This window comes from Canis lupus, chromosome 14 (genome assembly GCF_048164855.1).
Source record: "Canis lupus baileyi chromosome 14, mCanLup2.hap1, whole genome shotgun sequence".
Lineage (NCBI taxonomy): Eukaryota > Metazoa > Chordata > Mammalia > Carnivora > Canidae > Canis > Canis lupus.
Window position 1 is genome coordinate 64,063,258 of NC_132851.1, and position 16,999 is coordinate 64,080,256.

Sequence of the window (16,999 nt, forward strand, 5' to 3'; positions counted from 1 at the left end):
CTCAGATTATTAAAATGCATCTTTCCTTCTCTCTCTAACTCTAAATTTTCTTGAGGTTCAGTCCAAGCAGACATTTTCTGAGGTTTCGGGGGAACATTTTTTCAGTAAACCCAGACCATTTGCACATAGGAAAAGAGGTAAAATATGAAACACTGGGTCTCATCTTTGCTTTATTTGGTTTCATGGCTGCCTAGAGAATAATAAAAGCTATGCTACGAATGTTTATTTCCTGCACTGCCAAGTCACAGTGCCATATTGTTTAGTGAATGGTGAAATCCATATTAATTAATGGTTAAGAGACAAAGCCAAATAAAAAATACTCAATAATATTATTCCTAATATTCAACCCTATAAAACACACAAAAAATATAATGTGAAGTGTAGGCTTATTAAAAGATCAAGTTATTCACTTTTTATATACATACAGATTCCATTTATGCTTGCCTGACATTTCTTTCCTCTATCAATATACTATATATAATGATTTAAGCAGTCATATACTGTTTTTAACACCAAGATGTGGTATTTAGTATAAAAAGTAGTATTCTGAAATGCCTTGTATTCTTGATTCAGAATTATTTTTGTTTGTTTGCTTTTCAGATCTCTACGCTAAATTAGATTTCTTCCGGATACCTTGTTTAAGCCAGTATGTGGGCCATTTTTCTTCATTTTAATACTATCAGAATATATTAGAATGAAAATAATCATTCTTAATACTATTGACCTTTGTATTAGTTAGGGTTTTAAGAGAAACTATATATATATATATATATATAATATATGTATAACACACACATATGTATCTTTTATTACATGAAGACACTTATTTTAAGGAATTGACTCACATGATTATGGAGGCTAAGAAGTCCTAGGACCTGCAGTCAGCTACAGACCCAGGAGAGTTGATGGCGTTAGTTCCAGTCTGAAAGCTGGCAGGCTTGAGACCCAAGAAGAACTTATTTTTCAATTTAAGTTCAAAGGTAGGAAAAAGACTAATGTCCCAGCTCAACAGGCAAGCAGGAGGAGTTCCATGTTATTCTTGGGAAGATCAATCTTTTTGTTCTATTCAGGCCTTTAGATTGGATGAGGTCCACCCACACTAGAGAAGGCAATCTGCTATACTCAGTCTACTGATTCAGCTGTTAATCTCATCAAAAAACACCCTCACAGACATACCCAGAATAATGTTTGACCAAATATCTGGGCACCTTGTGGCTCAGTTGAGTTGACACACAAAATAGACCATTACGGCGTTTGAGCACATCCTTTGATTTGGCTCTTCTTCCCAAGAACCAAATTCTGGTTTTCTGTGCGTGAAGAGAAATGGAGGGGCCACACAGAGACCCCAACTCAGGAATGCCTCCCTGATCCTTAGTCTTCAGAAACCATGTGAAAATACTTTCTACTATTTTCCAGAATTCTCAATATCAGTTCTGCCCAGTTTTTGTCTTTTCTACAAAACATGAAATGTTCCCTCCCCTACAATGGCACAGGCACCCAGGTTTAACCCACCCAGGTTTTCCCTTACGTGCCTGGGAATGACCCGCTCCTATTCCCAGCCAGGCAGAACAAGCTCTGAACAATCCAACCCATTCCCATCCTCCTAATAATTATGATTATGCGCACACATTCTATCTTTGAGGTTTGCTTTCATTTTTCAAGGCAAAGATGTCTATTCTTTAATTTGGCCCCAAATTAAAGATTCCATCATAGTGCTGATGCCTGACACAATCAGTCTGACTCAGACATTAATGTGATTGTATTCTTTCCCAACCGCTTTCCTTGTATTCGATGAAATGCCTTAAAAGATATCCCTCAAAAAGAGTACATGAATAACAAACAGTAGCCTATAAACTATTATTTTGAGAAAGAAACTAATTTAGAAAGAATCACTGAGAGCCAAAATCAAGAGTCATTATTCTAAGTTTACATGAAAAAAAAATAATTTGTTGCTTATTTCTCTATAGTAATAGTACTGAAAAGCCTTTCTGCCCTCACAGGAACTGAATGATGTAATCTGTATTATTTCATTTAATCAAGTGCATCTGACTGGCAGTGTATTACATAATGCTGAGATTGAACAAATGAGGGAAGATAACCCTGTCAGCTCCCCTGTGCTGTCGCACTCCCCTGCTTCTCTCAGAACCAGTTATTTCTAACACTCACATCATGCTTCTGTGTATCAGCAGCTCTTCCAAGTACTTTTACATGGATCAGCTCATTTACCTTCAGAACAATTCTGTGAAAAAAATGCTACTATTTTTTTATTCCTTTTATAGGTGAGACAAAAATGCACAGAGATTTAAAGCATTCATGTAAGGTCGCATAAGTAGTTGATCTAAGTGATGGGATTAAAACCCAGACATATGGTTGCAGAGTCTGTGATCCTAATCATAATGCATTTTGCCTTCTACCTCGTGTATCAGACATGGTACCTCAAATCTAACATGCAATCCAAGTTAGGCTACCAGCTCTGATTTATATATATATATATATATATATCTCCAAAGCTTCATTTCTTAATTTTCAAGTAAAGAATAAGTATAAACAGAAAATAAATATTTTCTTTCTGTATCCCAGCACTTCATCTTTCAGGGTCTGCACCCATTTGGGAGCCATCTGGCTAAAATATCAGGCTCGCCTTAACAATTCCTTTCTTGGAAACTCTGAAACCCTTTAATTCTCTCCTTTCTTTTTCTTGGGGAGAGGGGTGTTTTGTTTTTACTATCCACATAACAAATAACTCTTGCAGCATTTATGCATTTCCCTTAGAACAAGCCAACTTAAAGGAGTGCAAGAGAAGAAGTAAAACTAAGGAATGCTTCCTCCATGACATGCATTTTGCTTATTCTAGCTCATTAAATTAATAAGCATTTAACCAATCAAAACAAGCTTCTAGGGCAGCCCTGGTGGCTCAGGGGTTTAGCGCCTGCCTTCAGCCCAGGGTGTGATCCTGGAGACCAAGGATCCAATCCCACGTCGTGCTCCCTGCATGGAGCCTGCTTCTTGCTCTGCCTGTGTCTCTGCCTCTCTCTCTCTCTCTCTCTCTCTCTCTCTGTGTCTCTCATGAATAAATAAATAAAATCTTTAAAAAAAAAGCCTCTATAAGCAAAATTTACTACATGTCTTGTCCTCTGCTTTTGTATTTAATGATCAATAATTCAATCCCCTTCATTTTTAAATAAACGGTTGTTGGTTTCAAGATTTTTCATTTTTTCTAGATAAGCTTTTGGTGAATTTTGCCTACAAACTTTTTGATTTGCTCTTGAGACTGCTTTCCATATCTCAAATGGATGGTTATAACTTCAGAATCTCTGCTCACTTAATAGTGATCTGATTTTTTTAAGAACTGCTTACTACACCGTAACACCTTTCCACTACACACACACACACACACACACACACACTTCTGATCCTATGTTAGCCAATCATACTTTACTTAGGAATTTGGAATAAAGGCTCAGACACAGCTAATTAACTTCTGTCATATGACCAGAAGCAAGATAATGCCAACTTGAGAACTGGGGGTAGCCGTATACCCCCCATGCATACAAAGAAGCAGAACATTCCAGTTAATAGAAAAGAATAAAGCAGAATGATGAGCAGATCAGAGACCAGAGACTGAAGACAAAGAGTATTGCCTGGATTAGAAATTTATCTTTTATTTTCAATTATTGCTCTAGTAGGCCATAGAGGCAGATGTTCTTGGGTTCTTTGAGATAGCAAAATATCTTTACAATACATTCCTTTTCTTGATGTTGTTGATTTTTTTTGAGCTATCTCAAATTGGCTTTATTCATTAAAAATGCATGTTATACCATGTTTCCCAGCCTCCCCTATGAACTATTTATGTTAGAACATGGCCTCATATCAGCTAAATATGCAAAAATATGCAGTTTGATAAAAATGTCCCCAATACATGCTGACATGCTATAATTACCCCAGTCCATTATCACAATCACAGTGACTAACAGTACTTCCTCAAAGCTGCCAGGTTGCACAGCAACATAAGAAGGAAAGAATATTTGACAGACAAAAATCAATGTGACTGAGCTGTGATGAATATGGAAACTGGCAGGTACATTCAGAATCATTCATTACTTCCTCAGTAATTCAGGACTGCCTCCCATAACCAGCGAGAATGCAGCATAGGCTGAATTATGCTGTAGTAACTCCTAAATCCCAGAGGCTTAAGGCAAAAACAGATGTATTTATAATGCATGCTACACCCCCAGTATGGGTTTGTAGGGACTCTTCTCCACAGAGTCAGTCACCAGGCTAAAGGAAATTCTACTGTTTTATAGCTTTACCATGTGGAATGTGTAAATGCCACAGTCCCCACAGCGGAGGAAAGGTATTGGGTGAGTCATACTCCAGTTTTTCTATACTTCTGAATAAAACCAACACATGCCACTTTTGCCCACAGTCAATTGGCCAGAACTGGTCACATCACCTGCCTCACTCAGGGGGCTGTTAAATGTTAGGGATCAGATGGAAGCTTTGGTGAGCATCATTGTCTCTCACACAAATCATGAACAGATTTGAATTTTCTTATTTTAATTGCTTCATTGAGCATACTTCCTAATTTCTTGACACTAATATTAGTCAGCATTTTTATCGAAGTAATTGTACTTAACTCAGATTAGAGACTAGTGACAAAGGGCCAAAATAATGTTGTAACACCTCAATGGGAAGGTAATGTCTAGAGTGTCTAGTAGCTCAATTGACTAGGTTCACACATGGAAAACCCTATTGTGTAGGACTGTATTAGGCATAAGGAGATCTGAGTTTTCACCTCGGGCTATTGCTAAACATTTATCACTTTCTCATTAATTTATCTGAATATCAGTGCTTTTTCTGTAAAATGGCAAAAGGAAGGCATGGCCTGGATTAGTGACTTCTGACCACATACTAAATGATTAAAGCTGGTCATAAGTAAACTCTACCCATATGTGACAAGGGGAAAATGAATAATGCAAATATCTCATGAACTAAATTTATTTAATAGAAGGGATTTTTTTTTTTAGAATAGAGATTTCTTAAGTTTTTGTTGTTAAATAGCCTTTCTTCAATGAAGTGGGGCGATAGTATAAATTTTCTTTTTGTTCCTTTTCTTTAGAGTAAGAAAACATGAGGCAGGGGGTGGGGACAGAGAGAGAATCCTAAGCAAGCTCCACAGCCAGCTTGGGGCCTGACGAGGAGCTCAATTTCAACACCCTGAGATCCTGACCTGAGCCAAAATTGAGAGGCAGACACTTAACCAACTGAGCCACCCAAGTGCCCCTCCTTTTGTTTTCTTAATCAGCAAATTAAAAGTTCTTAATCCTATTACAGCTATCAAGTTTTTAAATGATACAGTATATGAATCTCTTGTTTTGGCCATGAAGAAGTAACAGGGACTGGATTTATCCTGCCACATTAAATAAATAGAAAATCAGACAAAATATATCAACAACTGCTTCAGACACTGGACAACAGATATAGTACAGGGCTGTGATCTCTGATAATATAAAAACGAATGATGGGGCAGCATCTGCCTTCAGCTAAGATCATGATTCTGGGGTCCTGGGATCAAGGCTTACACCAGGCTCCTTGCTTAGTGGGGAGCCTGCTTCTTCCTCTCCCCCTGCCCCTACATTGTTCTTTTGCCCTCTCTTGTTCTTTCTCAAATAAATAGAATCTTTAAAAAAGTTTTTAAAAACCAAATGTGATAATATGAAAACCCTTGTTTCCTGCCTGGAAAATTTCCATGCCTCAATACATGGAGAGAAAGCACAAACAAAGCACTGAGTCAGGAAATAGAGATCAGAATATGGGAAGGTGAAAGCATCTAGCATTTGTGGGGCAGAGTATCAGGGAGAAAAGAATTCCTCTTGAATCTGTTGCTCAATACTGATCTGTGCTTGCAAGGGTCATACTCCACAAGGTGGCATTAAGAACTGCCAAACAGCAGTGTGCCAAACAAACAATTTGCAGAGGTCACTCAGCACTAAGAATAGTTTCTGTCCCACAAGCCAGATTGAAAAGATCTCATAATATAGGAGACAGTAGGTAGAGTACTCAAAAAGCATACTTTCATAGCCTTAGTTCTAATGGCTACTCTAGACCTGCCCAAACAAAGCTTAAAAGCAAACCTCAACCGAGTCAAATAGATTCCAAGTAACTTACCTGCCTGCCAGAGGAAAGCCCAAAAATACTTTAAAGAATACTACAAAACCCAGCAACAAACAACATAAATTCACAATATCTGGCATCAAGACAAAAATTACCAGATATGAAAATAAAACAAGAAAGTTGACCCATAAGTAAGAAAAATACCAACCAATAGAAACAAATCCAAAAATAACAGAGTTAATGGAATTAGGAGAGAATGGCATTAGCATCAGGATGTGGCTGTGTCACAATTCCAGGCTGCCACACATTGGCCCCTTAAAGGTTTCCTAGTGAGCAAAATTGACAGGCAAATAAATATAGTATCAGCATAAAACTAAGAACTACAATAGATATAGAATAAGAAATGGCAGTAGGGAAAATGCCCAATTCTCTAGACCAGTCACAGAGGGAGGAAACTATGGTCATTTGATTTTGTTATTTTGCCAAATATTTTTGAGCATTTATTAATTGCTCTGCTAATAAGGAAATATTAACTCCTAAGCATATGCTTTATTTATAAACGTATTATAAGTAATAGCCTTCCTTATTATTAGATAGATGTTAAGCATCAAAACATTACTATTTCTGGTAGAACTAGTAATGTAAATTCAATAATAAATGTAGACCTATTCATTCTACGAACATTTATTTAACACCTACTTTAAGGTACTATCTAGATGGACTAGACACATATGATAACATATGGTTCCTTTTTTTTTTAAGATTTATTTATTTATTTGAGAGAGAGTGAGTGAAAAAGAGCATGTGCAAGCAGGAGAGGCAGAGAGAGAGAATCCTGAAGCAGACTCCTTGCTGAGTGCAGAGCCTGCCTACAGGATGGGAGTGGCTTGATCCTGGGACCCTGAGATCATGACCTCAGCTGAAACCAAGAGCTGGCCACTTAACCAACTGATCCATGCAGGTGCCCTTGATGAGATATGGTTCTTATTCAAAAAAGGCCTTAAATTTCCTCATAACCCAACTCTGATAAGTTTGCTGGAATCTATAATCATTCTGAAACTTACATATTGTTCTCTACACTTAAGCTAATTTCAAATCAAGTTCTGGGAGTTTATTTTCAATTCAGTTCACTTAGGAAAGTATTTATGTAACTATCCTTTTTCTTAGCCTGCTGTTGAAATGATTCCACACAGATTTCAAATCCACTCAATTATTTTAGCTCTAAATGGACTTATTAAAAGTTAAAAAAAAAACCTAATATCAAGAGAAAAAAAATAGTACTCCTCTTATAAGCCAGGCACTGGGCCAGTAGTTGGCATTACAAAGATGAAAAGATGGAGTTTCCCCTCAAAGAGATCACAGTCCAACAGAGGCAATAAAAATGGAAGCAGAGAGCTGTAATATAGGGTGATGCATGCTGTACTGGAAGGGAGTATGATGTTCTATGGCAGAAAAATAAATGTGCAATTAATGCAACTAGAGAGCTACAAACTACAAAAAAAATTCAACTTTTTTTTTCCAGATTACATCATTTTATTTCTTATGTTATTTCAAAATAGTTACATGGTGCCTGGCATATGGCTGATACTCAATATATGCTTGTTGATGAAAATGTAACCAGAATACTTTTAATGTTTTTTTCATTCTTCAGTTTGACTTGAAAACAAACAGCTTTTATAATTATCACTTGAAGAATAACCTTTCAGACTTCTATACTTACTTCTCTGTGTTTATGAATGTGTGTGTGAATAATGTGTATATGTATACATAAAAGAAAGATCGAGAAGCTAACATTTTAAAGTTGTGAGCTGTTTCGAAGTCTCTCACTGATGATGACCTGTCGTCACCTTGGACAAATCTTCATTCTAAGCTGAATCCTATCAGGGGACTATTTTGATCATATGACATAAGGTAGAAGTTAGAACCAGAGTTTCCAAGCTGGCCAGGCAATACTCCCTGTTATGCTGAATCTGAGAATGCCAGAGAAAAGATGCTTGAATTCACACTGGAAGATTGAGAGCATCCCTATATGAAAGAGATTGAGACTGATTCCCCATCTCCTAGAATTCAATGTAAATAAAATTTCTCTGCGGTATTGAGGAGGTCCCAGTTTAGGCCAGCTATCTATAAAGTATACCAAGGGTGTGAAGAAGTCATCCAAGGTGACAAGACAAGGTCAAAGATTGGTGAACTTGGCTCAATGGCAGAACCTCTGTTGTCTTGAGGGAGGCTATATTTGAGCATATCAAGAAGCCAAAATTAGAATCCTCCTGCCGTCTCTCTTGATCACCCCATCACTCTAGGTTGGGTGAACTTTAAGGAAGGTGATCATATAATTTATCATCCAAATCAAGATGTTATTGAGAATGAAAGGGAATACTATTAATAATTTTTGCTTTATTAAAAAATGGCTGTGTGGGGACACCTGGGTCACTCAATGGTTGAGCATCTGCCTTCAGCTCAGGTCATGATCCCAGGATCCTGGGATCAAGTCCTGCAACAGGCTCATCACAGGGAGCCTACTTCTCCCTCTGCCTGTATCTCTGCCTCTCTCTCTCTGTGTCTCTCATGAATAAATAAATAAAAATCTTAAAAATAAAATAAAAATAAAAATGGCTGTGTGTATGACTACCAATTAAAGAGATTTAACATTGGAACCCAGGGCAATATGGATGTGTCTCCCTTTAACTGTATAGCACTGACCATGGGTGAGAGAAATTTTCCACCCAACATCTGGAAGAATCACTGCAGTTTTGTTTGCTCTTGGCCACGGGACCATGCATTTTATTTATTTATTTATATTTATTTATTTATTTATTTATTTATTTATTTATTTATTTAATTTATTTAATTTTTAGTATTATTGGCCCTGAAAATCTCAAAATGATTTACTGTCTACCTTTTTATAGAACAAGTTGACAACCCTTGATCTACATCATTCAAGGTATATAGTAATATTTCTTTATATGACCATTTAAAATTTCTTGCTCTTTTGTCTGTTCCAGATTAGTAGAATCATGGCAGCTTAATGAATGGCCCGCATGACTAGAAATAGATGATGAATACAGAGTCAAACCCAGTGACATTTGCTTCACCAAACCAGAGAGGGTAGGACTTCAATACAAGAAGAGACAGCAGCAGTAAGTGACAAATTCATTTGAAATGCCATGTTTGATACCTCATGCTTGGTGGCTGACCTAAAGCCAAGGCAGCCTTTTGGAACTAATTTCTTCCAGTGGTTATTCAGACCTCTGGGCCCATACTTTTCCGGAAGGTCTCAGCACTTAATGTCACTCCTCAAAGAGCATGCCCCTGGTCTTTCAGTATAAATTAAGTGCCCTGCTAATATGTCAGGACATAGGGACTAGGTAAAACCGGAGAGTAGATTATATTACTTTAAAAAAGATATGTAAAGGGATCCCTGGGTGGCGCAGCGGTTTGGTGCCTGCCTTTGGCCCAGGGCGCGATCCTGGAGACCCGGGATCGAATCCCACATCGGGCTCCCGGTGCATGGAGCCTGCTTCTCCCTCTGCCTGTGTCTCTGCCTCTCTCTCTCTCTGTGACTATCATAAGTAAATAAAAAAAATAAAAATAAATAAAATAAAAAAAAAGATATGTAAAGTATGACATGAGAGATAGAAACCCTGGAAAACACCAGTATCTCAAGGGATAAAGAGAAGTTACAGATTGGTGGCTGATATTGTAATAGCTAACTAACATTTTCAAGTGATGGCTATGTGCCAGAGATTCTGTTAAGTGTTTCTTCACATAAGATATTTTATGTACTCATGAAATGTTTATTTACATAAGGTAAAATGCCACATGCTGTTTATTCAGTTGTTAACAGGACACTTTGGCTGTCCTGCCATTTGTACTACTTGCGGGAAAAGATGCTAAATAACTAGTTATTGTAACTGTGGGAATAGTCTGACTGGGAAACAGTGAACACTGAAACAGGGATCCTGGCCTAGTCTAAGAGGTATGGGAGGGATTTCTGGGGTATTAGAAAACTCAGATCCAAGTCAGGGTTTGGTGAGGAAAGGGAACATTTTGAGTTTCATTTGAGGTACACAGAGTTCGTGGCCACCTGTGACCATATGCAGATGGAAGATGGCTGTGGAGCTCAGAGGACAAGCCTCCCTAGAAAAGTGAATCTAAGACTCATCAGTGGATAGATAGGAACTGGATCTGTGGACATGGATAAAATCACCCCAGGGAAAGCATAAAACATGAGAAGAGGCTTTCAAGAAACTCCAGCCACTTAAATATGAAAAAAAAAAAAAAGGAACCAGAAAAGGTGACTGCAAGTGGAGGAGAGGCAGAGAGAGAGGTGAAAAGAGAGAGTAAAGTGTCCAGGAAACCAAGAGAAGGAAGTGATGTCAAGATAGAGTGGTCAAAATTACTGAATATTGTGAAAATTCAAGAAGATGAGAATAAACAATGCCTGGGATTTCAGGACACAGAACTGCAAACTGTGCTGGGCAAGCTGTTGCAAGGAAGCCTAGAACTGAAGACTTTTAGTGCCTCAAACTAGGGTAAAGAGCTTAGTATGTTTTGTTCCCCATTTTACTCTCACACCTGCCCTATGAGGAGGACACTGCTATTACCATTATTGTACAAATGAGACTAAGGTTTTGAAGGGTCGAGAATCCCGTGCAGAGCCTCACACACTGAGGAAATAACCAGTGAATAGACACTCCTCCTCAGGGATATTTGTTTAAGGGAAGAAAACAGGGACAATGGCATACAAAGGAGACAATGTAATGAGCAAGGTTTCCAAGATGAGGACACCCACATATGCTTATGGGTAAAAAAGGGGCAGCAGGAGAGAAACGGGTGACTCAGCACCGGAGAAGGTGCTGATAGACGGAGACACCCTACGTGCACCTTGAAAGCATGAAATGAAGAGTGATGTGGGAGCCCCTGGGTGGCTCAGTTGGCTCATCCAACTCTTGATTTCAGCTCAGGTCATGATCTCAGGCTCATGCGATGGCTCTGTGTTGGGCTCTGCGCTCAGGGGGGTCTGCTTGAGATTCTGTCTCCCTCTCCCCCCTCCCCTACTCTGTGTGCACTCTCTCTTTCTGTGTCAAATAAATAAATAAATCCTAAAAAAAAAAAAAAAAAAGATGGATTTTGAAGGAGCCAACCCTCCCTTCTCCACATAGGTTTGAAAATAACTGAGAGAATGACATGTAAAAATCAAACTGAGATCAGAATGTTCCCTTTATTACTTTGGGAGCTAGGTGAGAATATACCTTTGGTGAGCAGAGTTAAAAAAAAAAAAAAGTGAGAGGGTCAAATCTGCCCCTTAAAATTAATGTCACGGAGGTGTGGTGGGGAATGTGCACTCCCTCTAGGCAGGCAAACTTCAGGACTCCGGAGCAGGAGGGATCTGGGCCCCGCGGGTGCCTGGTCTCTCCTCCCAGGCTCACCAGCAGACCGAACCAAGGGATCAGGAGAGGCCAAACTTGTAACCTTCATGAATGTCCCTCTGCCTGGAAAAGAGAAACCTGGAGGTTAGTTTACTACATTAACCAAAACAAACAACACCATCTGTAGCCTTCTACATTCCTGAGGAGGAGGCCACGGCCAAGAACGGAGCTGGCCTAGGATAAAGGAAAAGTCGTCCTTCCAACGCTTCTGTCGGTGCTTCGTGCTGCTAAGAGAGCACAGAGACTTTGTTTACTAACTAGGCTTTTTGATATTTTTGAGCCTGCTAGAGCGGGTCTGCACCAAGTTTGCAGTCATGGCTGCAGAAAGTTGAATTGCTCTGAATAATAGAAGAGGGTGAATTTTTTGATTTGGGGAGAATCAGCAAAAAATGGAGGGGAGAGGAGCAAAATGCAGAGCACACAGGACTCAGTAGGGGCAGAGGAAGGAATTCAGAGGTAGAGAGGAAGTCGGAGAAGTTGTACTCTATACCTCCCAACATTGGCACAAAAGAAAAAAAAAAAAGAAAGAAAGAAAGAAAATTTTGCCTAACATATTGGGACTGGTCTGGAGTTTCCACCAACATGCAAGTGCAAGATTACAGGAAGGGAGCTGCATCAATTCCAGTTAAATCTGACAGGTAAAATAATCCCAGAAAGCCAGAGTACTGGGAGAGTCCAAGCCTGGGACACTGCAGCTCCCCCCTACTGCTGGAATCACAGCTGTGAGGTCGGGTGGCCGAAAGACAGAGGGGTCAGTGACAGCACAAAGTCCCCGGACAAGGTGAGGCTACAAGATCAGGGGGAGGGGAAGGAGGGCAGAGATGGCACAAAGTTTGATAACTAGAAAATTGTTCTTACACTTTGATCTTGCATCCTTGGGGAGCTTGGAAAGCCTGTTTTCCAGGGTGCTGTCAGAAAAGGAATGAAACATATAGGCCACTTTAGCTGAAATCTCTGCAACTGCCCCTTCCCATCTGTTCCTCTAGGCACGCAGCCTGTTTCACTTAATTTACACATAACGACTTTCTAATTACTGATTTAAGTGCTTCGCCTGAGAGGTTTCCTTAGAAACTGCTTCAGAAACAGTTTAGTGATTCAAAAATCTAAACTTAGAATAGAAAATTGAGTAGAAAATTAAAAGAAAATAAGTTGGTGTCATTATTAGAATAAATGGTGTAATTGGACCTATCAACAGTCATCAGCATCCACATTTGAACCCCTGCCTCACGTTGCTGAGATTTTTCTTCACATGCATTCAAAAGGCTTTTCATGAGAGAGTAAAGATCTCTCAATTTTTTTTTCCTTCTCTGCCTCTCTCTCTCTCTCTGTGTCTCTCATGAATAAATAAATAAAATCTTAAAAAAAAATAAAAATAAAATCTTTTGGGTACATTTATGCAATGATCACTGTGCTGGGACAGCAAAACCGCAGGACGTCAACAACACTCTCACTGCAAATCTTGAACTCCCTTCCTTCTAAAACAGTTCAGGTGATGATCTTGGGATTCTGGGATCAAGTTCCGCTTAGGGCACTGAGCTCAGCAGGGAGGCTGCTTCTCCCTCTGCTCCTCCCCTCTGTTGTATAGGCTTTCCCCTCTCTCTCTCAAATAAGTAAATAAAGTCTTTTTAAAAAATTTAAAAAACAGTTTAGATATTCAGAACTCTGTGTCAAAAGCAAGTCACTGCAGCAGCAGAAGGTTAAAGAATCTGCCTTCAAATTTCAGCTCCACTCCCTGTTATTCATGTGACCTTAGGCAAGCCACAAAAGCTGACCAGTCCTTAAGTTATTAAGCTTATTAATAAAACGGATAAAAATGGTACCTACTTGAGGGGCTTGAGGATTAAATGAGATAACGCAGTATGTATGTCCATCACAGCATTTACATGATCTTCTTTTCCAGTTATGCAAACTAAAACATGTATTAAACTCCTTCTGTATACGCCAGGCACCATATCAAGTGCCAAGAATGCAATGACAAACACGATGCGGACGGTGCTCTCTCTCGGAGCTCACAGTCTTGTCCCCTTCTCCACAACCGTTAATAAATTGGTTGGCATCTTGATAACAACCAGGCTCTTTTAATGGAACACTTACAGATTTAAGATAATAATAATCAGCCGACTGACTGCCAATTGTGTTCATATGTTAGAAATTTTCAGGATATCCATTTGAATAAAGTTATGATCGTATAAAGCAGTACACATAAGAGAGTAACAAAATTTAAAATATAAGCAATGAATAGACACTGATTGGGCTTAATCTAAAGGTGAATGGAGAGTTGTCTCTAAATGCTGGGACTCTGCATGTTCATATTTGAAAAAAATAAAAATAGCTGGTACCCTATGAAATTTTCCCTATTTAGTTAATGAACGTTTTTAAAAATACATACTACATTTCTTCTGATTCTCTGTCTAGAGGGAGAATTCAAAGTACAGAGTACTTGTGGCCAGCACTAGACAGAGGGAATTTTGAGACCTATTCTCTTTTGGCCCTTTCACCCCCTCAGCTTCACCCCACCCATCATTAAACCTTTAATTGGGAAACTTTCAAAACCAGCAAAATATGATGTGTAATTTCCCTGAGATAAAAACAACATAACAGTTCTCAAATGAAGGCAGTGTGCCCCACTGACTAAGGGTTTCACTACCATATAATTAAGAATAGTAACTCATTTTTCCTCATTGTAGACAGAAAATCACTAGCAGAACAATCACCGGCTTCAGGCTTATTTAAAGATAGCACGTGAATGAGGCATCTAAAAGCGTTTGGCTCCTTTAATGATCAACACATCTTCTAGCATTCCTTCAGACGATGGAGAAATACTACTTAGCGTCTTACTGCCTTCTGTGGTTCCTGCACATAAAACATCCCTTTCCCTGACACAGAATTTCTTACATTCTTTTTTTCCCCTGCTCCTGTGCCAACTGTATTCTAATACACGTACCCAATCATATTTATCTTTCAACACACGTTCAACCCAGTGCTGCTGCATGAGTAGGCAAAGAGAAGAATCCCTACGACGGATACAATTCGAGTAGGAGAAGGGAGAACTCTTGAGAGAGAAGAGCACTCAGAACCCGGATGTGCCGAACTATATGTACCTTGGGTACAGGAGTATACACACACATAGAACCCAACAATTTATGCCCACAGCAAAGACTAAGCTCAAGTGCCAGGTTGCTTGATATAATTGTAAACAAAGAAAAATCATTATTCTGTTTTTAAACATCAAAAGAATGAATGTTCGATAAGCTAAAGGCCTGCCTGTGACACAAAATCCCAGGGTTTAAAGAAAATGGCTCAGATATTTACAATTCCTCCCACTTGTCTCTTTCTAGTCCCATAGATACTATGAGTGTTGCATTAAATACCATCTATTCTGTTATAATGTGATCCTTATGTTCCTAAGAAACTTTAGTTCTCTAAAATCATGGAGAGAAAAGAGATTGGGAGCTAGAGAGTTCCAGAGTCTTAACAACAAATTTTCATTTTCCTGCAGAACTCTCAGGAATAGAGTTGACTTTTTAATGGCTCTAAGCTGTATATACAGCTATAAATGGAACTTCCGATTCTTGGTAATTACTAACTCAAGACAAAGACTGTGCTTTCATAATGTTGCACTGATTAACACAGTATTTCTAGATTTTTATAATTGCTTTGCCTGTTGTTATTACAAACAAATCTCAAAGCCAGTCAAGTAAGCTGCTTGGAAGCCAAAACTTTTTTTTTTTTACCCTACATTCATTTTCATTATGATTTATTGTATTATGATCATATACCCCTATATTCCATATAAGTCATAGTCCTTTATTAATCATTACTTTTTTAAGTGAGGAAAACTGGCATGTTTTTAAAACCTCTCAAAATGAGTATCAGCAAAAGAATTAAAGTATAATAACCACCAACTCCCTAATAAAATCTCTACTTTCTCCGTAATGCCCACAGAAATGTAAGGATATGACGGATACCTATACACACATTTTAAGTGCAACTCCTGCTTTGGACTAAGAGACAGATCTATCTTTTTCAACAGGTAATCATTATCACTAGAAATCTGGAAAGGTGTTAAGAAATTTATAATTGACTTTAAAATAATTCAGCAGAGACGATATAGAATTATGGATGTGCCAGTTGGCTTAAGCTTCAGCTCTAAGGCAAGCAATTACTCTGTAAAATTCGGACTCCAGCTGCACCCCTATGGGTAATACTCAGGCTTGATCCTTAAATGTCCTGCTCTGAGCCCTTGGATTAGGAAGAATTCAGGTGCCTTATTCTGCCTCTGTACTGATGGATGTGTGCCTTGAGAAAATTGTTCTTATACTAAGGCAGCCAAAGCTTATAAGGACACAGAGCTAGGACTGCATCAAGCTTACAAAGCAAAGAATATAAACTGTTTTGTACCTCTTTTCTTTTCTTTTCTTTTCTTTTCTTTTCTTTTCTTTTTTCTTTTTTCTTTTCTTTTTTTCCCCTTCTTCCCTTCCCTTCCCTTCCCTCCCCTCCCCTCCCCTCCCCTCCCCTCCCCTCCCTCCCTCCCTTTCTTTCTTCTTTCTTTCTTTCTTTCTTTCTTTCTTTCTTTCTTTCTTTCTTTCTTTCTTCTTTCTTTCTTTTTCTTTCTTCTCTTTCTTTCTTTCTTTCTTTCTTTCTTTCTTTCTTTCTTTCTTTCTTTCTTTCTTTCTTTCTTTTTCCAGATTGATTTGAGCCAGGCAGGGGTGGAAGGAGAGAGAGAGAGTCTTAAGCAAACTCTGAACTCAGCGTAGAGCTCGATGAGGGGCCTCATGCCAGGACCCTGAGATCATGACCTGAGGGGAAATCAAGAGGCAGATACTTAACTGACTGAGTCACCCAGGCACCCCATGTTTTGTACCTATTTTCTAAAAAACATTTGTTTAACAAGTATCTGAATGTGTGGCATTTTTGTTCTGCAAATTGCTTTCATTCTAATCTAGTAGCCAGGTTATAGGGCATTAATTTAGACCAGGTCTCAATAAAAAGTTGCCATATGGAGTCTAAAAGTTTGTGTCCTGGTTTCCAAGCTAAAATTTCTATGTGATAGTGAATGAAATCTTACTAAAATAAGACACAATATTTATTCCTTTAGTTCAGGTGAGAGTAGTTTAGGAGAAAGGGATGAGTAAGGTCAAAAAAAGGAGATGATCTGTAATTACTTTGTTGCAGTAGTCACTGGACTAAAAAATTTTGAAAACTTGCTTCAGAATAATCTTCTGGCTTTTAATTCTAATTTGAATAATGATGATATATTCAGGAATAACAAAGTATCCCTTGCATTAAGCAACAAAATGGTGAACAAAGTAGCATAGAAAAAACAACTTGAGGAGACACATGACAAATTCACTAGGTAAAAGGATGATCTTTTTTTATTCTGAATCTTCAACAAATCTCTTAGTTTCCACACTATCTTTAATTTAATGCTTATTAGAGATGAACAAGTAATG

The 16,999-nt window shown here is 38.5% G+C and overlaps 1 long non-coding RNA gene across 1 annotated transcript; it reads right to left on the reverse strand.

Moving 5' to 3' along the window:
• Positions 1 to 11,319: 11,319 nt before the first annotated feature.
• LOC140603526 (uncharacterized) lies at positions 11,320 to 12,868 on the reverse strand. The gene is made up of 2 exons (XR_012006502.1): positions 12,405 to 12,868; positions 11,320 to 11,609 (listed from the first exon to the last, which is right to left on the reverse strand). It is a non-coding gene; the product is annotated as an uncharacterized lncRNA (long non-coding RNA).
• Positions 12,869 to 16,999: the final 4,131 nt, after the last annotated feature.